Source organism: Taeniopygia guttata, chromosome 20 (assembly GCF_048771995.1).
Source record: "Taeniopygia guttata chromosome 20, bTaeGut7.mat, whole genome shotgun sequence".
NCBI lineage: Eukaryota > Metazoa > Chordata > Aves > Passeriformes > Estrildidae > Taeniopygia > Taeniopygia guttata.
The window spans coordinates 2512914-2530376 of record NC_133045.1 but is presented as its reverse complement, the minus strand read 5'-3'; positions in this window follow the sequence as shown (position 1 = coordinate 2530376).

The following is a 17463-nucleotide window of genomic DNA, read 5'->3' as shown; positions in this document are numbered from 1 at the left end:
CCTGCTGCTCACCAGATCAGGGTAATATTATTATGTACTATTAATTTGGTTGGATTAATTTCAGGTAGCCATGCTCAAATAATTAATAGAGACTCAGGTTTGGGAAATAGGAATCAAGAAGTTGATGTATGTGGGTAAGGGAAGAGCAGGGAATACTGACTGCCACAACATCCTTGGGTCCAGGTGAGGACTTGAGAGCATACAAGTGGTGCTGAGCCCCATGTGCCCTTTATGGAGACTCAGGATTTCCCTCCGTTCATTGCCCATCCTTGGGAAAACCTACACCCATGTGGAGCAAGAGACACAACCTACACAAATCACTGCAGCATTGCACAAAACTGAGCCCTTAAGGGAGGAGAAACAAGGAAAAAAATGTATCACTTATTAAGAGAATGATAATAAAGCGTTGACCTCTGCAAAAAAAAAAAAACAAAGAAAGAACAAAGAACATTCTTAACGTGGGAATTATTTCTCAAGGACTCACCAGACTTTTGCCTTAAACCTTCCCTCAGCCACAAAGACTATTTTTTCAAACTGACTCTTTCAAGGAAATGCTGCCAACTGAAAGAAAACCCTTATGGAACATCTGGAGGGGAATGGTACCTTCCCACTGCAGGATTTCAAACACCAGAATTGATCTATCCTAAATCTAAGAGGATATCAAGGCCAGATGCTGCTATGTATAAACAGCCTTAAGCGGTGATAGTGTTTTCCTTCCATTGCCCTTATCAAGCACTCAGATCTTTAACCACCCTTGATAAATCAAACCTTTCAAAACCTGATCCAAAGAGGTGAATATTGTTTTTATTTTAAGCATTGAAAAATTGGCCAAGTCTTATTCTGAATCCTAGAAAACCTGCAGAATCAAGAAATGCCATGGTAATTACATGCTTGCTAAATGTGTTCCAACAAACCCCCAGTTCTGCGTCTGGAGACTCAGCCTTTGAAGTTTTTCTTCAATTCACTCCCTATCTACATTGTCAGGCACTCAAAGTTTGAGTTATTATGTTTCATACTTTTCACAGAAAGCCCATAAGCATAGATGCCCCCCCCCCAACAAAGGATCATTCACTAGATGTTGGCCCAGAGAACCAGATTAAATAGTACAACTGCTTATTTCTCAATGTCTGCCTAACAGAAAATTCCTCCTAATCTTGTTCATTCACTTAGGCTTCCCAAAATATTTGCTGACAAAACAAAAGTTCATGCATTTGTTTAATTGCTTCATCACTCACTGCAAGTAGTCTTGGAAGTTCACCGGTTTCTTTGAGGAAAAGATACTCTAAATGCACCATTTTCTGTCTTTGGACAGTAAAAGTGGGATCCTTCCATTAGACCAAGTTGGTCCAAGCCCCATGCCTTGACCACTTCCAAGAATAGGGCAGCCACAGCTTCTCAGGGTACCAGAAAAATAACTCCATGATATAAGTTATATTCCTAAGAAGTCATACATCTTTAGCAGCTTTTTCACTTTTTTTTTGCTGTTTAGCAGACACTTTGAATACAGTATAATGCTAAACATAATTGCTACAACTGAAAGCATAGGAAATGATGAGTAGGATGAGGCAACTAAAACTACCTGAGTCTCTGGCACAGGTAAGTCACAGTGCAGTATGAAAATGCCACAGCATTCTCTAGGCACGTGACAGATGGAGCATTGCAGCTGAGAACACCAAGCTTGTGCTTTAAAACTGCACCTGGGGCAAAACAAAACTTCTGGTGAAAGGTCCAGTGGAATTTCTGCTAAATAATGTATTTTTTCCAGGTCTGTGGGGCTGCAAACGACCTACGCTTCCATTGCAAGTTGAGTTCGGGTGGAAGAAAAGGAGGAGATGTTGAAGAAATTGAGTGGTTTGCATGGATTTCCCAGAGCTCACAACGCCCTCAGCACAGTAGCCATGCTCCCATCTGTCCCCCTGCAGCCAGAGAGATGCTGAGCCTGTGCCACCCATCAACAGCAAAATGAAGATGTTGTGTGCTGCTCAGGAATGTGTTTGTGGTGAAGCACTGCCCGAAACAAATGTCCCAGGCTCCAGCAGTTCAGCTGGAGCTGGAGCAGTGTCGTGGCTCAGACGCTCAAAACCAGGCAGAGCCCTGCCCATGCCAACTCTGCTCAAACCTTTTACTCCTTCTGGGCTGGTTCTAGATTTCTGTCCAGGATTTCTGGACAGGAATACAGGCACCCTGTCCTAAACAAAAAGAGAGCAGCAGCTTTAGTCCATCCACTCAGCAAAACAGAGAAACCTCTCTTCAATGAAATCTATCATATTATTGTAACATTTCTGTCCATTCACGGAAAGGGAAACCATGTGCTCCACAGCTGAGTGACGTGTCCCAACCTCAGGTCAGGCTTTTGTTCTTCCCTGCTCCCAAAAAAGCACCAATAAAGACCTGCCACCACCATCTTGGCATGATTAACATTTTTCCATAGGCACAAAAGAAACTGAGCATCCATTTCTCTTATGTAAAACCTTTCATTAAATCCCATTTGACTTTATAGATGACACTGGTTATAAATAAGACTGATAACCCCAGCAACCATATGGATGTTTGGAGTAGCACATCCCATGCACAGAGCACTTGTGGGAACACATCTTTTACTCAGGAGGAGTGGAAGAGAAGCATGTTTAGCTAAAGCCAGAAAACACACTTCCTAGAACTCTTCATAGAAGAGTTGGATGGCAAATAGGAGAGATAAATGTTGAAACACTTCAGAGAGGTGTCAGAAGGGCATGTAATGAACTAGAGAAATGGGATATTTTAATATTGAGATAAAATTGATGCAAGCAGGAGTAGAAAGTAAAAAGGAAAGCTCTTAACTCCCTGGATAAAGCAAAGGAGAAGATGTTAAGTAAAGACAGAGGAGCTGTGAGCAGCAAGTCTTTGCCTCACTGGGAGCAGAGTGCTGCAAGATGCAGATCAGGGCTGGCACCCCACCCTGCCTATAGCACTTACAGCATTACTCAACTCTTTTGCAAAGCTTCATGCATTGTCCCTGTCCAAGATGCAGCTACTTTGGCTGGGCAGTGTTGTGGTCACATTCTGTTGTAAGGTAGAAAAATTATAAAAGAAAGGTTTCATAAAATCCAGTCTGTTCTGTTAAATGGATGGTTGGCTTTTTTTGAAAGTTGCCATGTGGGAGTAATCTTGTTGTGAGTAGTTTGTTAACATAACAGTCTATTCTTGGGTGAAAAACAACTAGCACTTGTACAAACATTGAACTTATCTTACGAGAACTAGTGAAGAAAATATGAAAACAATTGAAGAGTAGAGAGATTTGATGGATAAGTAAAATACTTTTTACTAACTAATAAAGTAGTTGGTAAGAAAGCTGCTAAGTAATTGAGTCACGCATCCGGTCTGTAAAACTGTATAAAAATGAGTTATATGAATAAAGAATGGGCTTTTTCCACTATGAATAAAATAAAATCTCATGTGAAATTTTCCAATACCATTCAACTGCAGCCAGCTCTGATGGACAAATTGCAGTAGTGTCTGCCAGTTGCTTGACATCATCCATTTAGGGAAAATATCAAAAACGTGGGTCCCTCATTTATCCTCTAACTTTCCACATGTTCATCTAAATTCTGTGCCTTCTTTAAGCTGATGAAAACAATCCGTGTTCATTTGTCTTATAACAGATTTTAGAATAAAGCAGTTATTAACCTGCCTTCTGATGCTGTTGCAAGCATTTTCCAGATTTTTCCAAATATTCAGTGGCTTGGACAGCAATGTTTCTGCAGGGCAGGTCTGTGCCTTACACACACTTTAACTCCTGGGCTGCCAGGACCCTGTGACAGTAGCTCCTGGAGCTATGCTAGGTCCCAAAACAAACCACTGAACTTGTCTGGTGGCACCAAAGTTTTCTCTGCAACATGCTGCCTTCACTGGGTGCATAATTGTTCTGATAGATGTTATGTGTTATCTTAGTGCCATCACGCTAATTAGAAAAGAAATTAGATAAATACTACAAGAAGAACTGATCAAAAAGGATGGGCAATATTGGCTATTGCCATAATTCCAGATTCCTGTCCATTAAGATTTTGCCATTTAGTTTTGAAGTAAGTGCAAAGGTAAAAGCCTTCTTGCACATCTTGATGGGGCTGTGGAGTTAACTAGGCCATCCTGAGAAAAGACATGTTTCTCCTTGATTCAAAGTTAGTTTTTTGTTGCAAAGTTGGTCCTTTTTGCCCACTTGCACAGGCTTCTCAAACTGGTATCACTCGGAGTTTCTACACCAGGTACACAGAATGATGAGTCAAGATTTACAGATGGTTTAAAATGACCAACCAAACTCCACTTGGACCTGTTGACTTCACTCACCTGAAGATTTGGTTCTCATTATGAGATATATTTACTCAGTGCTGAATTTTATTACTTCTAGGCTGACAGAAAAATTGCGTAATAAAATTGTGTCGCTTGAGAGGGGGTGGTAGAAAAATTCATAGATTGAGAGAGAAGAGACTGCATCCTATGTAATATTGTATTATCTTATATTGCATCTTCAGTCAGAATTATAACACTTCCAGGAAAAAGCAAAATATGTTTTTCTTAAAACAGCTTTACTGACAAAAATATGTAATTACCTTTCTCAGCTAAAGTTTCTACTACTATGCACCTGAAGAGCCATGTTTGGTGAATATACAACCAACTGCCCTGAGGGAAATTCCCTGTGTAATCACTGCCTTAGGAAGCTGAAAAAATCAGAAGTTTTGTGAGGAAGGCTTCCAACCTGTTCTGGCAAGGTTATTTGCTAATCACATATAAGGCCAGGCTCAGCCTGATGCAAACTGAAGTAATTTGAACAGCAGAAAAATCAAGTGAAAATACTAAAAAGGAAATAAAATTATATTGTTTCCCTTTAAAAATGAAATACAGATTTTCTGTGGTTACATCTTGAAATGAAGTACCCTTTTAATTATGAAGAATTAACTGTTCTCTTTTCTATCTTTACTGCGTGCAACAAAAGTCACTATGAAACAATTTCATAACCAGCTAATAAATATCTACTGAAAGCCTCACTCTCAGCTATAGACCTCCATTCATCCAATGGCCTGCACTGCCCCCCCAAAAAAGACTCTTGAGATTTCTTCTCTCTGAAATAATGCCTGAGACGTTATTTTACCATCTTTTCTGTGGCTCCAATCTTTATGCTTTTATCTCCTTCAAGGGGTTCTGTGTTATTATTGCCTTCTTGGGAAAACTGGAGGGAGCAGATTGCTTACATGTGTAGCTGCAGTACCCATCCTCAGCACTCACCAACATGCTCTCCCAGCCTGTGTGTGGTACAGCTGAGGCTGTGAAAAAGCACAGCTCTCCTTGTGCAATGCTTTCAGCCCAGCACTGCTGTCATGCCGCTAGCAAAAATAAAGATTCACAAGTGTTCCATGAAGTATAAAGGAGGAGAAGATTTTTTGGGCTGCACAATGGTTATTCATGCTTAGTTGTTGCTCAATAAAAATTTCCATTCAAGTAAATGCCCTTAGACTTGAGAAAGGCAGGGCTGAGAAAAGGCACTGGTAGCAGAGGTGATGGTCGAGTAGGTCTTGCAGGAGCAGGACTCATTTCACCAAAGTGCCCTGCCCAGGCATCAGGGAAATAGGAATTGGTTTGGATGCTGTAGCTCCAGAGTTCTTCCTCTCCCCTTGTCCTGGTGCCATCCCCTTAAGTGTCAATACAAGGCCCATTTGGTGGCTGTGAAGAACAGCCTCTTTTCTGTGAGTCCTTGACTCACACAACGGAGGGTGATCACCAATGACAAGACAAAGGTAGAGAAGAGCTCTTTGTTCTGGTGTTAGCTGCACCTTTCTTTTCTGTGAGTATGGTTCATACAAATGGAGTATTTAATCATTAGAGCACCTCTCCTGTAAGGAAACTCTGAGATAATTGGGTTTGTTAATCTGGAGAAGGCTCTGGGGAGATTTTATTGCAGGCTTCCAGTGCCTCAAGTTGCTTTGAGAGAACTGGAGAGGGATTTTGGACAAGGGCCTGAAGTGCCAGGACAAGGGGCAATGGTTTCCACTGCCAGAGGGCAGGGTTAGATGGGATATTGAGAATGAATTCTTCCTGTGAGGGTGGGCAGCCCTGGCACAGAGTGCCCAGAGCAGCTGTGGCTGCCCCTGGATCCCTGGAAGTGTCCAAGACCAGCCTGGATGGGGTTTGGAGCAGCCTGGGACAGTGGAAGGTGTCCCTGCCCATGGCAGGGGTGGGACATGGTGGGTTTTAAGGTCCCTTTAAACAAAAAGCATTCCAGGAGTACATGAGTTAGGCTGCACAAAATGCTGTGGACTCTTCCAACACCAGAGGCTTTTGGCCACCTCCCTGAAGTCAGCAGTGCCCTGGCAGAGTCTTGATTCAGGTCACTGCTGCTGGACAGCATCTGACCCACACTGTCCCAGTGCCAGGATGGATGACACCAACACCATGGCAGCAGCAATGCTGGCCATGCACTCCAACCAGGCCCCACACACCCACAGTGTTCACTGTGGCAGCTTTGTGCCTCAGCCTCCTGCCCTGTGTGGCCAAGTCAGACTCTGTTCTACAATACTTGACCCACAACTTGCTGTGTCCGTGCCCCATCTTGTGACTCCAGGCCATGACAGTCTTACAGTGTGTCCCTTCTCTCCTTCAGGAGTGGGAAAAGAGGAGCCAGTAGCAGCCTGCACTGCTCTTCCCCTCCTTTGGGGGCCATTAGCTGTTCTTCATTTCCTGAGCAAGCTGCTGGAGCAGTGCTATGGCATTCTGGGGTCAGTGGGTGTTCTGAGGGTGGGAGAGAAGGAAATGCTCTTCTGCTGGGGAAGGAAGAGGTTTCCCACTGGAGAAGAGGACAAAAGAGCAGCAGCCCCAAGTCCTCATCTGCACATTGTTCCACAAACCAACATTTTGCTTGGCAGAAGAGGCCAGGGTTGAATCAGAACTTCCTGGCAAAGGATGAACAAGATAGCAAGACAAAGGAGACAACAGGAGCCCTTTGCCTTCTCTACAGACCACAAAGCTCAGTGGCCTTTTCTAATTCCCTACAAATTAGTCAGAAACCCAGCACTCAGTGGCTTGATTTTAGCATTGGATGCTCAAAGGTTGCTGTTGCCCACCATGACTGAGGTGGAAAGATGACTGGAGGCCTCATGCCCATGGAGCAGATGAAGTGCCTGGTTAGCAAAGCCTAATTTATTTTCTGGGGGTGGGAGTGTTTTTTTTCCTTAAAATCTCATTAGACCATTCTGAAGAAAGTACCTTCTTTGAGAAGAGACACTTCAGGATGATTTAACTGTGGCCTTACACTACCTGAAGGAGCTGACAAGATGGAGAGACTATTTACAAAAGCCTGGAGTGACAGGACAAAGGGAATGGCTTCCTACTGATGGGTACAGGGCGGATGTTAGGATACTGGGAAGGAATTCTCCCTGTGAGGGTAGCACAGCTGCCCAGAGAAGCTGGGGCTGCCCCTGGATCCCTGGCAGTGTCCAAGGCCAGGCTGGACAGGGCTTAGAGCAGCCTGGGATAGTGGAAGGTGTCCCTGCCCATGGCAGGGGATGGAACTGTAAAGGTCCCTTTCAACCCAGACCACCTGATCACTTTGTAATTCATGGAAGAAATGTGCCAAAACAATAGATTTCCTTTTATGATGGGGCTTTGCCTTCAACTTGTGGTAGCTGCCAACACCAAACACAAAAAACAAGCAACACAACCCACAAAGTAGAACTAAGTCAGAAGTTTCTTGCTTCTCCAGAAGTGCCTGTGGGTGGGTGTCCTGCACCCTACATACCTGATATACAAACTTCTATTGTGTAACTAAAGGATGGGATGAACTGACAAGAGAATTCCTGTTGGGGTCACCTTGTCAAGACCCCAGCAGTGTGAAAGTCCTTTTCTCCCTAGCCTGGCTGCTGAAGAAAAGGTCTGGAATGTGTGAATATGAGTTTTCAAGATTGTTTAGTTTTTCTTATCTATAATAATTTCTCTCTGACCTGTTGAGGTCCAGCTAGCACAGAAGCCATGGCAGTCTCTCCCCAGCCCTGGACATCTCCAACATTATATACTCAAAATTACATGGACCATGTTTACAGTTCCCATACCAATACCTAAAATCTATGTTGGACAGTGTGTCCCTATCCTAGACCAATCAAAAAGTGCCACTATCACACCGAGATATGGAGGACAAGAAGAAGGAAGAAGAGGCTAGGGCATGCCCAGATTCCTCCATCTTGTACCCCTGAATTACGTTCTAAAACAATCCCAAAATTCTACTTTTCCATCCTGTGTCCATTCCTCTATTACACTACTCAAACCCTTTTCGCTTCTAATTCCTCATATAAGGTTGGCAGCCACTCCCATGGGCTAAAATCAAAGCCACAGGTGTTTTTGACTTGCTGCCAAGGTTCCCAAACCCATTGCCAGGGTCTCGAGGCATCCGGGGCAGCCAAAGGGATGCTCTGGACTGCAACGAATTCCCAGCTGACATCAGATTGGAGAGGGAGGAAAGAAATTATACCCCTTCCAAAGTGCAGCCCCTGCCAACGTGTTTTGGATATTCGTTGTAAGCAAGACTGCTCACATCCCTCCTTCACTTCACATCTGATTTATAAAACCAGGAAGCCAGAGTGCAGGTTCATGTCTAATGCAGATAAACAAGATGAACTGAGCACATCCTGCTGTGCCTCTCTCCCCTGGGCTGACACCGCAGTGCCAGGAGCCCTCGCGCTCCCAGAGCTCTTCCCTTCTCTCCTTTGCTCTGGTGGCTCCTTATTAGGGAAAATAAATCTAGACAGAGGTCTTAAAAGCTGAGTTACCTAAGAAGATCTAGATAAATCAAAGGATTTTGTAAAATTAGATTTCCTGTGTTGCAGTGGAATTCCTTGCCATGATAAAAGACAGAACTGGCAGTCAATGTATAGCACTTTTATGACATTCCACTCTGGCTGGAAGTAGAGTTTCCTCAGCTACATTCCGGGGGAGAGTAAGTACTTTGTGGTGTAAGTGGATTTTTTGCTTTTATTTATAAGTTATTAATGATTTTATATTTTTCATGATTGTTTTAAATTACAACAAAATATTTTCAGAAGATACAGCTCCAGCTGTATCTTCTTAATATGTGATGTGGACGTGATATGGATTGTTTAGCAAGCTAAAACAAAAATACAGGGGCCAGAAACATCTATAGTTTAAATATTCTTATATGTAGACATAAATAGATACATATTTTTTTACTTTTAAAGTAGCAGCACAGGTTGGTTGAAACTTGAAGATTATAACTACTCACCATTTTTTGTGAAATATAAACTGAATACATTAAAAATGAGACAAGTTTTCATTAAATTAATATATTAATTTCTGCAAATCTCCTTTATGGGCAAGACTGTTTTCCTTCTGCTTTTTAAATTTTAAACTTACCTTTAGAAATTAGAAAGCTAAGATTTATAAACATCTTTTTGTATGAAACATACTTTTACTTCTTACAGAGTTTTGTCACACACCAGCCTCAGAGTCCTTATATTATGGGGGGAGAATAATTAGCTTCTTCACTGTGGACAGTTTAGTTTTCTTTTTAAGGAGAGATTTCATTGCATGTTGCGTTGGGTTGTTTTAAACCACTTTCAAAATGTTCTTGTTATTGTACCAGCAAATCTTAATAAATTTATTAACATGCTACATCGTCATACATGTTCAGATTTATACAAGATATTTTTATGACCTACGCAGAATTCCAAAACCTGAAAACACGCTGATAGCATTAACAATGATCAGATATCTGCTGCTTTTGGGGTATAGAAAATAAGAAGGCAGAAGTTCTGAATGTTTGAAGAGTGCAGTGCCTTGGTCACTGAATCCGTCGCTGGGTTTCACACACGCGCGTTTTGCGGCTCCCGCACAAGCCCTGAACACGTTTTGCACTTTCAGATTAATTCTAGCAAGTTTCTGAGACCTTTTTCTCCATTTGGCAAGACAGGATGGCAAGCCCAGATTTTTTTTTTTTTTGTAGGGTAATTAAACTACTGATCTTCTTTTCCTGTATCTTAACTTTTAAATGGTAGGGAAGTAAAAATCAAAATATTTTTTTAAATAAGAACTGTATTGCAGTGCTGGTTTTGTAGTGGATTTTTTCCCCCTTCATTTCAAACTCCGTGGTAACAAAAAAACATAGTGCTTTACCTCAAAACATACAGCAGTGCTACTGAGAAATGTCTGATGTTAAAAAATGGCAATTGTTACTGAATATTATGGGGTCTTTTAAATCCTTTTCTGTGATTAGTTAGAATATGGCTGTAGTAGAAAAATTAAATTTGATTAAGGACTTTCCAAGATCTCAATAGTATAGCCTGTTTTAGTGTTCTGATATATCCCTCACAGTACAAACTCACTAAGACAGAAAAAATGTTATGAACACAACACACAACATGCATTACCAAAGCTAAGAATACTGGATGCAAATTAGCTGTTTAATTAAAATGTTGTTTTTCTTTTATTGAGTTGGTCATGACAACCGTTAGAGCCTGTAACTTAAAATGTAAAGAATGTAAGAATTTCGTGTAAAATACTGAAGCACTTAGCAAACCTCATTTTCTATCTGTAGAATATACAACACAGTGAAAATATTTGACATTTTGAGCCATAGTGATGCACCAGGTTTTGCAGCAATCAGAAATACAGCAGGTACTACACAGAGTAACAGAAATTCCTTCCCTAAAAACATTTGCAGTTTAAAGTCCTGAAAATGTTACTGACAATAAAAATTACATCTGTCACCCTTCAGTTCACGTTACCATTGCCCCTCTCTTCACTTCATTGTTCCTAATGCTCCACTTTTGCTGCCTTTATTCTTCAGGCAAGTGAAGAAACTTTTAACTAAGAACACATCCTCTCAAGTTTTTCTTTTTCTTTTTCTTTTTCTTTTTCTTTTTCTTTTTCTTTTTCTTTTTCTTTTTCTTTTTCTTTTTCTTTTTCTTTTTCTTTTTCTTTTTCTTTTTCTTTTTTTCTTTTTCTTTTCCTTTTTCTTTCTTTTCATGAAAGCAGGATCAAGTCAGACAAGTTTATCACACAAATTTGAAACATTCAGTCTTCGGCTAAAACTCTTCTTGATTAAGTATGAAAGTGAAAGAAGGTTAGAATTAACTGTTCACGGGTGGTTACCATTATTAAATTGCATAATGAAAGGCATGATGGATGAAGTTTTTCAATAAATGCTTTGCCTATAATTGTTCCAGTCCTAGAGCTCTGACATTTTCAATATTTTCATCATCAATACATTCCATTTCTTTTCTCAGGGATTGAAATCTGTCCGAGATTGAGAAGCAGGATGTTTTCTATTACCATCAGTGTAGCAGTTGCCTCTGGGCAGTTTTCCTTATCTCCTGTTAATGGGCCCATCAATGTCTCCCACATGACTCAGACAACTCCCTCCAGGAGCCATTTGCTATTTAACGGGTGATCAAGGACCCACCAAGTGACTCAGAATGACATCTGCCCATGGTGAGATGCTCTGCCCAGGGGGAGGAGCAAGCATCGCCACCTAGATATATTCTGGGATTTTGGACAGAGCAGGCAGCCTTCCCACAGGTTTCCAAGAGGACACAGCTGGGGTTTTCCACTAGACCGACTAAACCTTTTCTACAGGACCACTGCAAAACCAGAAACCACATCTGCCACTCCAGGAGGACTGCAGCCACTCCAGTTTGGACTGCTACCAACACGCTGGCCAAAGGGGTGTCAGGTTGTATTCTGACTTTGTCAATGGTCTTCCTTTTGTATTATTGCATGTATTTTGTTTCATTTCCCTTTTCCCAATAAATTGTATTTCTGACTTGGAGTCTCTCACTGGTTTTGCTTTCAAACCAGAACAATTGCAAAGCAAAATCTTATATTGACCATGAAGCTCTAAAAATGAGGGTGACAGGGTAAAGAAATTAAGCCAAATCTAGCAGAAATATTTTAGATCATAATGAGACTGAAAGACAACTCACGTTATGAATTTCCAAGCAAAGGAAAGGAATGAGAGAAGATGGGAAAAGAGTAACCAGAGAATATCAACAGGGAGTTGTCGCTGCTGAGATGGACACACACACACTTGTGCAGAGACAACAGTGGCTTCTCTTTGTTACAAGTTGTTCTTAAGTTTTATACCCTTAACAAAGTGTGATCTTAAGTCATTAGTTACGTCAAAACAGCTCATTGTATTAATTGGACAAAGCAATAGCTCATTGTACTTTATTGGTACAAAGTAATTAACGTCAATAATTAATTGGTAAGAGTTTACAACAAATTATTTAGGGACGTATGCTGCTCACTCCGGCACGTATCCTCTAACTCAAATATCCCTTATGTGTCTATTTTATTGGTTTCCATGCTAATGGCCTTGCTTTCTTCTTTGCTATGGATAAACTTGCATTTTATCAATTTCTTCTTCTGCCAATTTAGTTGTTTAGCCTGCAGACCAGCTGCTAAACCTATCCACAGGGAGTGGGAGGTTGGGGGTTTTTATGTTGCATAAACCCAGCAGTAAATCCAGTACCAACCTGTAGCTATGTGGATTTCAGTCCTTTTGACTGCTTCTAGTGAAAGAGTATCCTTTGATTTCACAGACTATCAGAGCAACCATTGGACACCAGACCTCTTGAGCCTAAAGGTAAGACATTCGCCTGAACTGTAGCATTATTACACCAAAATGCAATGCTTCAACTCACAATATTTTACTCAAAAGTGTATATCGGAGTGGTTTCACTTTAACTTCATATGCCACTTCTCCCACTGCTAATGCTGAGGTTTCTCTGAGTGGTCTTCAAACATGTCCATCTTCTCCATTACTTATCACAGAAAAAAGTAATTTTATAGCAGTGCAAGACTGCAGAACCAGCAGCAAGGGATGTGCCACTGAAATAACAAAGGCCTTAAACTGCTTTCAACTGACCTTTGCAGAGACAGATGTGCATAACCTGATGTTTCTGGGATATTTGTTACATCTAGTCCCATGCAAAAGCAAGAACTTACCAGATATAACCTGTTTAACCAAGTTGGCTGCTTTCAGGAGGGATCAGGAGCTCAGCTGTAAGAGAATGGGAGACCTCACTGAGTGTTGATAACCCTTCTGCAAAGGAGTTCTCATGACTCATTGTATTGTTCAAACCTCATCTTGTCATGATGCTTCAGACATTTCATTCTTCTATTTTTGATTGCTGTTACCCATTTTCACACATATGGATAAGGATTTGCTTGACAGTGACAATTTGCTCTCTTTTCAAAATATTAGGTGTAAAATCTGCACGTTTCTATTCTGATGTTCCTTCTACTGAAATGCTTTTGCTGTTTGGCAGCTCTTTCACATTTGCCTTCCCAAGTCTCTAAGGAACATCTCATTTGACATGGCACTGACTTCAGTTGATTCTCAGGGCACTGGGACACCTAGGTCAGTCATTCTTTTTGAAGATGGAGACAAAGAATGGATGATGGACCAGGGGGTCTCAGGGTCCTCTGCTGGAGGACCATGATTGTGAGATTGATCAAATCCCAGCTGAAATTGTGTGTGATGTGTTACCCCAGACCAATCCCTAAAAATCAATGGGCCCTGATGGGGCCCAAAATCTTCAAAGAGGTGTTAATGTCATCATAAAGCCCCTCTCAATTATTTTTGAGTGATTTTGGGAATCCAAAGAGGTCCCAGCCAAGTGGAAGTAGGCAGATGTTGTCCTGATTTTCAAGAAGGGCAAGAAGGTGGACCCTGGAAACTACGGGCCTGTCAGTGTCCCTTGAATGCCCATGGAAAAAGGTTATTCTGGGAAGTATTGAAAAACAGCTGGAGGACAATGCAGCCACTGGTCACAGCCAACTTGGCTTCATGAGGGGACAGTCCTGCTTGTCCAACTTCTATGGAAGTATGGAACAACACCTGGTCGATCTAGGAAAGCCAGTAGATGTAATTCTTTTGGACTTCAGCAAAGCTTTCCATACCGTCTTTCACAGGATTCTTCTGGGCAAAACATCCATCCCAACACTGGACAAACACATCATGGGAGGGGTGAGCAACTGGCTCATGGGTTGGGCACAAAGGTGACAGTGACTGGGGTGACATCAGACTGGCACAGGTCATTAGTGAGGCTCCAGAGGGCTCAGTCTTGATCCCTGTGCTCTTCATACCTGACCTGGCTGCAGGACTGGAAGGGAAACTGAGCAAGTTCACAGATGATGCAGAACTGGAAGGAGCTGTTGGCTCCCTTAAAGAACTGGGAGGCCCTGCAGGGAGAGCTCAACAAATGAAAGAACTGGGCCATCAGTGAGCGCAAGGAGCTCAGCAAGGGGAGGTGCCGGGTTCTGCACCTGGCATGGGGTAAACCTGGGTGTGTGGGCAGACTGGGAATGGGATCCTGGGAAGCAGCTGCAGGAAGAGCTCCTGGTCGATGGCAAGTCAGATGTTAGTCAGCAGTGCCCTGACAGCCAGGAGAGACATCCCTGTCCTAGAGGGCATCAGGCCCAGCATCTCCAGCCAGGGAAAGGAGAGGATTGACATGTGCTGCTCTGCAGAGGCCTTACCTCCAGTCCTGGGGTTAGTCTGTGCACCACAATATAAAAAAAATACATTAAGCCCTTAGAGAACATCCAGAGGAGGCCACAAGGACGGGGAAGGGTCTGGAGGAGCCGTATGACAAGAGGCTGAGGGGGTTTGGTCTGTTTAGTTGGAGAAGAGCCTGAGGGGAGACCTCACTGGGGTTTTCAACATCCTCATGAGGGGCAGCAGAGGGGCAGCTCTGATCTCTGCTCTCTGTGACAGGGACAGGACTGAGGGGATGGCTGGAGCTGTGTCAGGGGATGCTCAGGCTGGAGGTCAGGGAAAGGCTCTTCCCCAGAGGTGCTGGCACTGCCCAGGCTCCCCAGGGGATGGGCACATCCCCAAACCTGCCAGAGCTCCAGGAGCGTTGGGACAGCGCTGCCAGGGGTGCCCAGGGTGGGGCTGTTGGGGGGTCTGTGCAGGGATGGGGCTGGGCTGGGGCATCCTGTGGGTCCCTCCCAGCTCAGGACATTCTGAGATTCTGTTCTATGGCTCTGTATACAAGTATCTTAAGTAGAGGACTTGCATTGTGCCTGGGTCTGGAGCACAGTGCTCTGTGTGTGCATATATAGGTTTTATCTTTCTCTAGAAACCCTATATAAAATGAGATAATAATTCCTGGCCTGCTTATTTTCTTCTGTGATCCCTGGCTTAGACTGAACAGTTTCAGAGATGTGTTTGATCTCCATTACAGTGGTTGGGATTCTTGAAAACCACCAGCACAAATTCATCTCTTAAATTACCCACAGGTCTTGATGCTTCTGTCCTGCCTTGCCTAGCAAGTTTTGACAAGTAAGTTATCAGATGAATAGCTCTTCTCAAATGGGGCTGATTGAGAAAATGGGAAGCAGCTTCAAAGCACAAATGATCAATTGTCTCAAGAAACACAGGAGATCTTTGGAGGTGCTGAACCTAATTATCCATCCCTTCTTTGGTTAATATTTCAAGCCAATTACCCAGAGTTTACACCAATCTGGATATGAATTTCATCTAGTTCTAATCAACTAGAACTTTTGTTCTTTGGCTTTGCTAATCTCAACTGCAGTGAATTTCACATCTGAGTTAATGCTGGGTTTATTTACATCACATCAGACTCATTGGATGACCAGGACAAGATGCTTCACAACCTGATATTGCACATTATTGCTGCTGTCATTTAATATTAGAGGATGAAAGAAAGTTATTACTACGTACAGAGGTTTGAGAGCTTGTTCTTCCAGGAGAAGATTTCAGCCTGGATTTAAAAAAACCAAACCAAACCAAATATCAAAGCATGAAAATGCTGAATTTTTACTTTGTTCTGCCAGCCTTTCACATCCTTGTACTGTTTGACTGCCCAAAGACTTTCTTTTTCCTCTTAGGGGTGAGCAGCACAATCATATGAAATCTCTAACTGTCCTTTCAAATGGTCATTCCATACTGGCACAGAAGCAGAGAACCTTCTGCCTACTGAAACCTGTGGCAGACTTTTTAACAACAGCACTTTAATTTAACTTTCTTATTAATATATTAGAAAAAAACCCCACCTTTTAAGCCAAGATAGGAAGTTTTCAGAATAGCAATGTTTTCCTAATAAAAAACATTTGCAACAGAGATTAAAGTTAAAAAAATTACTAATAATAGATTCTTGCACTGTGCAGATGCAGCAAATCAAGCTGCATTCTGTCAGGCTCAGCTTCTTTCTGTCCCAGGAACATGACCCCAAAAATCAAAGAGATGTTGCTGATAGAAGTCAGATCTCATATACCCATGAAAGACATCAAATCCTTTTACAAGTTGGTACAAGGCCATTAAAACACACGATCTATAACAATCCACAGACTATTCAAAGGGCTTTGCAGATGATGGGTGCACACTCGCCCTGGTGTGAATCAAACAGACCCCACATGTACCCAGATCCTTGTGGGGACTCTTTTTGTCTCAACCCATTTCCAATGCCACCAATTGCATCTGCAAGAGATGCTCAGGGGAAGGTGCAAAGGGGAGGTGGCACGAAGGAGTCAGAACAAAGAGTGATGGAGGGCATGGTGAGGGAGCCACAGGAAATTATGAGGAGATGGGGAGGGTGACAAAATGTGGGGAATTGAAGGAGATCAAAAAGCATGGATATTGGGAAAAGTGATGGAAATAAAGGAAAGACAGATAAAGACAGGTGGATAAAGAAGAGTGTAAAACACATCAGAGAGGAAAGGAAATTTGGCTGGAAAAATTGGGGAAAACAAATATCATAGAGGAAAACATTCATGTACAGAACAGGAGGAAGAAAAGCCAAGATGTGCTAACTGTGGAATAAGGAGAATAAGAAAAGGCAAAATACCTTGATTTTGTTGTAATGCAAAAGAATGGAAAATAAAAAGAGCCAAACAGGGAGAAAATGAAACACTGAGATAAACCCAAGAAAAGAAGCCCAAATGTGCTGACACACTAAATTTTTACAAGACTGGTAGTGTATGCAAACCAGGTGCATACAGGTGTTCTGCATCATGTCTGACAACCCAAACCACAGTCTACCATGACAGTGGAGTTTCTTTACAAAGCAGCACAGAACAAATCCCTGGAATCTCTTTCTCTTTTAAATGAGAAAATTAATTTAATCCCATAAACGGATGCAATATAATGAGATTTAAATTCAGGGTCTCAAGGCTGGAAGGTAAGCTAAGAACAATTTGTCCCTAATTAAGAAAACAGCAGTTCTGAAAAACAGGGGGTTTGTAATGGGTAATTTAGACTGAGCTTTTATTTCAAGGGGGATTAAAAAAATAAATTTTCAACATGAACTTTGAAATTGCACTTTCAAAAGGAAGACTGCTAATGCTGTCAATTCCCCTGCAGATATCAGCACATAATTCTGTAATTGAAATGCTTTCAAATGAAGGATTTGGTTGCTGTTAAAGATTTTCATGCCATAAATGCCAGTTTCAAAAACCAAC